A 7,500-nucleotide genomic window follows, 5' to 3' on the forward strand; every position below is an offset into this window, starting at 1 on the left:
AAGAACAATATTATTTCGCCGGCGGGAGCGGGTCACAAAGCGGCGCTAATCAAAAGTGTCCTCCCCTGATGGGACGGGGTCGGCATTAGCAGCGGCGGTAATGAGCTGCGCCGCGCCGGGACGTCACCTGGGCGCGGGGGAACTTTACCAATTTGCACCACACATTCCATTGGCTGGAGGACTCAAGGGGCATCGGGTCAGGGTGTAATGGCATTTTTATTCTCCCTCTGCCTCTGTTGCTCCATCCATATCTGTCTATCTCCATTTGTCTATCTATCTGTCTATTTATTTATCTACTTATCTATCTATTTAACTCAACTAAATTCCAAAGCTTCCGATGCATTAGAAGACTAGTAAGCAACGTCGGAGAGGGAGTGAGAGTAAGAGAGGAATAGGAGAAGGGAGGGAGTTCATGGAGGGATTAGTGTCTGGGAGAAAGGGAGGGAGAGAAGATGCGAGCGAAGGAAAAGGATATGGCGGTGATGGAGAGGTGAGGGAGTGATGTAAGTGGAGAGAGAGGGCCGAAGGGAGGGAATGTGAAGGAGTGATAGAGGGAGGGGCGATGGGAGAGATATGATGGAGGAGTTTCTGTCTCGGAGGGAAGGGGATGGAGGGAGGAAGGAGGGTGATGCCGGTCATGCAGAGGTGAGGGATGGGGTGCAAGAGGGAGAGTAATAGAGCAGGTAAAGGGTAGATTTTTTTCAATTGTTTTAGGCTTTTCTTCCCCGGGGAACAGACAGGCGAATGGGATTTCCATGTCCCCGCTGAATTTGCTACACTGATGAATGACTTCTCTCGCCCACTCCCTGTCGTACTCAGTGAAAATTTGCTTCCTTTATTTTTCATTATGTGTACTCTCTTTTGACTGTATTATCTTGTTTTGAAGCGACGCGCGACGTGGGGAAAAACATACATTAAACAATAATGATATTTTTCCTCCGGTCTATTCCTGCGATTCAAAATAATATGAATGGTTAAGAGTAAGAATGTTCGTCATATCATATTTACTTTCTTTCTCATAGTTTATATCTCTGGAGCCTTAGTTACTAGGGGAGGACGAAGTAAGTAAAAATAGTATCAAAGAGAGAGAGAGAGTGTGTGTGTGTGTGTGTGTGTGTGTGTGTGTGTGTGTGTGTGTGTGTGTGTGTGTGTGTGTGTGTGTGTGTGTGTGTGTGTGTGTGTGTGTGTGTGATATTTTTGGGAGGATACACAAAAAATGGCGTAAGACAAACTTATACAAATATACAGAGAAATTTGAACGCCTCGTTTCTGCATGTGAGGCACGCCCATGCCGCACGGGCCTGAGGGTCTTAAGTGTCTATCGTGTCTATTAACGGTGAATATGTGTCTAGTGTGTTCTATCAAGGGTGTATCAACAGTCTATCGTGGCTATCAATGGTAAGTGTGCTGAATTTAATAGTGTCTCGTTTTAGAACCTTACAAATACACTAACTCTTCCCCCTATCTATCTATCAAATGTCTATCAAGTGTATCAAATGTATCAAGTGTCTGTCTAGTGTATTTCTTGAAGAGTAGAGCACAGAGTGGATAGTTTATGAAAATCCTCACGTTGTCTTTTTCTGGTACTATTTTCTTCCTCTCCATTTAAGACACTTCAGCAGAATCAACTATCTCCCCTTCCCATAGCGCATCGGTATCTCCCTATCTGCCATTTTTACATTTCACTGAGGGAAAACGCAGCCTGTCACCTCTCCCTATCCAATAAAGATTTATCATCCCGTCGACATTTCATCAAAGGCAAACTTTTTATTCGTTACTCTCGAATGCAAGAAAGAAGAATAGTAACGAGAGAAAACCCTGGGCTTCTTCAGCTTAAGAAAGATGCTTCGCGTTATCTCTTCTTCACCTAACGCTATTGGTCCAGGAGGTATTTTCTTTCATGATACAGAAGAAAAAGAGTAGGAAACAATAAACGTAGCAAAGGCAGCACACATAAAACTCAATATAAGCCTTAACGGACAAGCAATACGCGCTGTGCAATCTCTTCCTCGTCTTTTGTTTCTCGTTTCTACACACAATAAACCCACACCAAACGTTCCCTACCAACCGGCATGAAGCAGACGCCGGCGGTCCCCCGTTAGTATACGATGATAGCGGGGGTGAGTGACGTCTTGAGCCACCCGAGAGGCCGGGGAGACTAAGTTATCAGGCGCTGGGGTGCAGACTAAGGTGCATCACGCCCTGAGCCGGCTAATCCCACGGCTGCGAGACCTTCATAACAAGGCAGGTGTAATTATGTACTAAGTGAAACTTTTTTTTTTTCTTTCGTGTATTTTGTTCATTATTTCAATCTTCGTTTCATACTTCTCAATCTTTGTTTAAGGTTTCAGTTCCTTTATGGGAAAACAGCTACTCAGACAGACGCTTTTAACTAGATGAATTAACAGCAGAAAACAAAAAAACTCATCGAAGTAGTGCAGACGTATGAGTGACATTGTTGTTTACATTATTACTATTATTATTATTATTATTATTATTATTATTATTATTATTATTATTATTATTATTATTATTATTATTATTATTATTATTATTATTATTATTACTTGTATTATTAATAGCAATAACTCTTATATCGAAGTATACAACCACGTTTGGAGTCTAGGTTAACAAAACTTAAAATGATCCTCTTGTGATTAATATTCTTTCTCTGGTTCTGAACATTTGTGAGAACATCAAATGACACTAAACGCGAATGAAAAATAAAGTGAACTGAACCAAAACTTCTTTTAACTATTAGCTGAGGAAAAGAAAAATTTGCAACAATTTTTGGGTGACAAACGCTCGCCCTTCTGGCTTCCCTCTTTGAATTCCCTGAAGCCTCGTGTTACCTCTTTGATGCACGCACTCGCGGACACTTGAGGACGCAATTTCTCCTCCCCGGCAACTGAAAAATGAAGACAACGAAACCCGGACACTCCAAAAGTGGGTCAACTGTTTTCCTTGTATTCTTCCCATTACACTGCAGCGGTTCACAGATAATGGAGTCACACAACTTGATGCATATTGATCTCGTATGCGACGGGTGGGATGCAAAGGCTGGAAGAAAATTAGGTTTCTCTTGGGGCGGGAAAATGTATCCGAAGTGTGTCATTACCGCCACACATTCAGCCAGACGAAATCTATTTAGCCGCGTGAGAGGCCTCAATGTCTTCCTTAAGAAAAAAACGTTACATGAGTGATGCGTAGTGAAAAAAAACTCCACTGGAAGGGTTGGGCAGTGAAAGCGATGAGCCGGTTTCCTTGGAGACGTGACTCAAGGCGACGGCCGAGAGGCAGGAGCCGGTTTCTTATCTATGACTGAAGAGGAGAAGGAGGATGCCCTTCACGGTGAGTGTGAGTAATCCATCGACCAATATTTCACACGGTCAAGTGCTCTTTGGTGACCGTCATCCTGCATGTGGCTTTACTTTATCCCATTTCTTGAATTGAGTTTATCTCTCAAATTGGTAAATAAATCACCACAAACGTAAAAAGAAACCTTTGCCCTGAACTGTGAACCTGAGAGTTTGTCTCAGTCCAAGAGTTAGGTTGCGTTAACTTCTGTTAAATGAATTTCATGATAATAAATTCAACTTTCTCAGCGGGCAGAACTCAACCAATTTTAGGTCAAAGGAGGTATGTTGAAATTATCGGCATGAGCAGCTAAACTTGGCTGCCCATATAGACCTAAATGTTGAACGATGATCATCCTGTTTTCAATCATGTATAAGGCTGGGAGCATCTGTAACATAAAACATTTACTTGTCTGTACTTTGCTTCGTGGATAATCAATGTACATGAAAACACGACCATCAGAGTATCCCTCCAAATGCGAAGATGCCAACTTAAACCAACAATGAAAGAAAGAGATATATAGATAGATGAATCGAGAGAGAGAGAGAGAGAGAGAATGGTCGATAAAGAGGTACCTGGGGAAACTTGGGAGGTCAAACTGTGGTAACCGGAAAGCCACACCTGCCCTGAGTTCCGGAGTGGCGGGTTTTTGATCACCTCGAGTCTCAAGAGCCAGTGAGACGGATAAGGGAATCAAGGTCAAGCGCCGCTGAGTGAATGACCCCCAACTTTACATTTATTTGACACACACACACACACACACACACACACACACACACACACACACACGCATCAGCCAGTGCAGCGGGGACCCCCTTGAGACGGCATGGCTTAGGCAGCGCGTCAGCACTGCAGTGACACGTGGCAACGCAGCAGCGATGTGTGGGCCCCCGAACCGTAGCCCACACCCTTAGCCGAAGTGGCATACGCCCACACACGCACACATGCACGCACGTACGCGCACGCACGCGCACGCACACACAGACACACGCACACACGCAGACATTTTCCTTCCTAAGAGGTGCACGTCACAGCAGCCTGCGGAAAGGTCGGGGCAGCTGCCATCACACCCTGTGATGCCAACGAAATAAATATTGGTGGAGATGTTAAACACACACACACACACACACACACACACACACACACACACACACACACACACACACACACACAGATAAATGGATAAATATAGAAAGATAGATGCATACATACGTACATACATACATACATAGGTAGATACACAAACATGTATAGATAGATGGATAGTTAGATAGATGTATAGATATAGATGGATAGATATGGATAGATAAAGAGGGAAGCAGTGGGTGTGTTGTTAAGCGCGCAAAAATGGTGATAACAAAGACCCGTGCTCGAGTCCCGCCATTACCTGCTGCCATCTTTCAACCATTGCCGAGTGGCAGAATGTCTGAATGGCTGTCGAGATCATCACTCAATTCTAACTCCACGGTCTTCAGTCAAGAAGAGCGCTGCGCGTTGGGTGGCACGGGAACATAAAAGTCATGTCACGGAACCCATTTTACATGTAATTCGCCCATAGTGGCAAGTTGGGGCCGACAATCAGCCTCTCCAAGAACCCTACAAGTGCTATGGCTGCACATAAAACTTTGACAGAGAGGTGGGAAGATATAAATACGAGTAGATGGAGAGGTATAACATTAGGACAGATTGGCTTGTAGATAGATACAGATAGACAAGTGAAAAAAAGGTACATAAATATAAGTAGATAAACTTCGTAAATATATATTGATATATCCTAAAACTCTTCATCATATATAGATTTGAGTTTTTCTGGAGGCAAGCCGCTTATTCCAGCAGACACAGTGTTGTACTTACGTAATTTATTTTGCCAGCCTCTGACTTTTTCACATTCCGGTGTTTTTATATTCGTTCATCTCACTTTGTTTTATTGTTCTGATGTTAGACTTTACATTTATTTTATATCCAATATTTCATTGATGTTTCCTCATAATAACACTGTGTGTGGATGAAATTAAGATAACTAAAACATGTTTTGCTCGGCCCCTTAACGATCCACACACCTTCATCTCATACTTGTGCTTGTAAATCAATCAATGGAAAGTTTCAAATTTCGACACAATTGTTCTTATGAAACCACCAGGGAGGTTTTCGAGCCTCGTGACTGAGCGTAACTTCAGCGACAGATGTGCACAATATTTTTGTAATGCATAAAATGGCAGACATTTTTACGACCATGTTTTCATATTTATTAGTTCGTTATTTTAGCTGACAATTAATAAATTGTTCTGATTTATGAGTAAATATTTCATGTCGGCACAAGTATTACCAAAACCCGAAAGACTGTGCCACACACTCGCACGAACACAGATTCAGGACGAACGCACTAGGGCGGAGGCTTTCCGTGCCACCAAAAAACAAGGGGTTGCGATCTGGGGCAGTTTTCTATTTCCTCAATTGAAAAAAAAAACTTTCCACGACGCGTCCGTCACCTCATTACAGAAAGTGTCCGTGATTAAGTGTTTCTCCTTTTGGGTGACTTCCAGTGGTTCTCCTCACCCCCATTATTAAAACAAATTGGATAAAAATGCTGTGAGGAGAAGGAGGAGGAAGAGGAAGAAGAAGAGGAGGAGGAGGAGGAGGAGGAGGAGCTGGGAAGAGGAGGAGGAAACACTGACAAAGGGGAAGGGAGGGTCATGAAAAAGGGAACAAAGTTGGAGGATATCTTGAAGTCGATTAGGAATAAGAAGTTAATTTTGGCAAGTCATGTCAAGCGTATAACTGTTAATGAATGGACAACCAAAGCAACTGTGGCAAACCAGATATTTTAAGAGTCAGGGCTAACAGTGGAGCAAGTGGAGAGATAAAATTAGAACTTTTGCCGGAGCAGGAGTGTACACAAACGGAAACTAAGGAAGAGAGAAGTGGAAAACAGTTATTGCTGTGTATGAGCGCGCTTGTTTCCTGAATAACACAGGCACCATAGTCTGATGTAATAATGAAAAAAGATAAGGCGGAAGAGACCAATTAAGGAAATATAAGGTGAAGGTGAATTTGTAGAGACATTTTTGTGTAGGTGGGAGACTAAAAGGTCATCCATCCAAAACCTAAAGGAAGTTTGAAATATGACACTGCCGTCAAGCAAGGGTCATCCATCAATCTGAACTTCGAATACAGCTCCTAACAAGTTTTTTTTTTTTTTTTTACAACAAAGCAGACGGCTCAAGGGCAACAAAAAGAGTGCAAAAAAAAAAGCCCGATACTCGCCGCTCCCATAATAGACAAAAGTAAAGAGTGGCCAAAAGAGAGGTCAAAATCCGGTGGAGAGGTGTCTTGATACACTCTTCTTGAAAGAGGTCAAGTCATAGGCAGAAGGGAATACAGACGAAAGAAGGCTGTTCCAGAGTTTACCAGTGAAGGGGATGAAAGAATGGAGATGCTGATTAGCTCTTGCATAAGGGGTCTGGACAGTATGGGAATGAGCATGAGTAGAAAGTCGTGTGCAGCGGGGCCGCGGGAGGGGGGAGGCATACAGTTAGCAAGTTCAGAAGAACAGTCAGCATGAAACTAGCGACAGAAGAAAGAAAGAGATGCAACATGGCGGCGGAATTTAAGAGGAAGAAGTCTGTCAGTAAGAGGAGGAGGGCTGATGAGACGAAGACTGCGGAGACGATACAGAACCCCCAACCTCGATCACTTTCGGACATTTGCCTTGGAAGGCTCTCACGTAGAGTCCGGCCGCACCGCTTACCAGACTCTCAGGATGATAACCGTAGAAGCATTATGTGATAATACTCTACCTACGTACCTATAATGGGAGCATACGCCATAGCTGCGCGTGGCCTCGAAGACTGTCTTACTATAACCATTTTTCCCCTTTAACTCAGCTTTTAATCTTGCTTATTCACCAATAAAGAGAAACTCTGACATGTGTAACTGGAGCACAGGAAATTGATAGAAATCATGCATTGCCAACAAAGTCTGATCACGCATCTCTAAGCAACACGAAAATGTTTCTGTGATTATAATCTGCGTACATAAACACTAATTTTAAACAATTCCGCCTCTCACCCCCGTGACCAGCGGTGAAGAAACAAGTATAAATGTCTGATGGAAGACATGAAAGAATGTACTACATGAGGCGTT

This window comes from Eriocheir sinensis, chromosome 10, assembly GCF_024679095.1.
Source record: "Eriocheir sinensis breed Jianghai 21 chromosome 10, ASM2467909v1, whole genome shotgun sequence".
NCBI lineage: Eukaryota > Metazoa > Arthropoda > Malacostraca > Decapoda > Varunidae > Eriocheir > Eriocheir sinensis.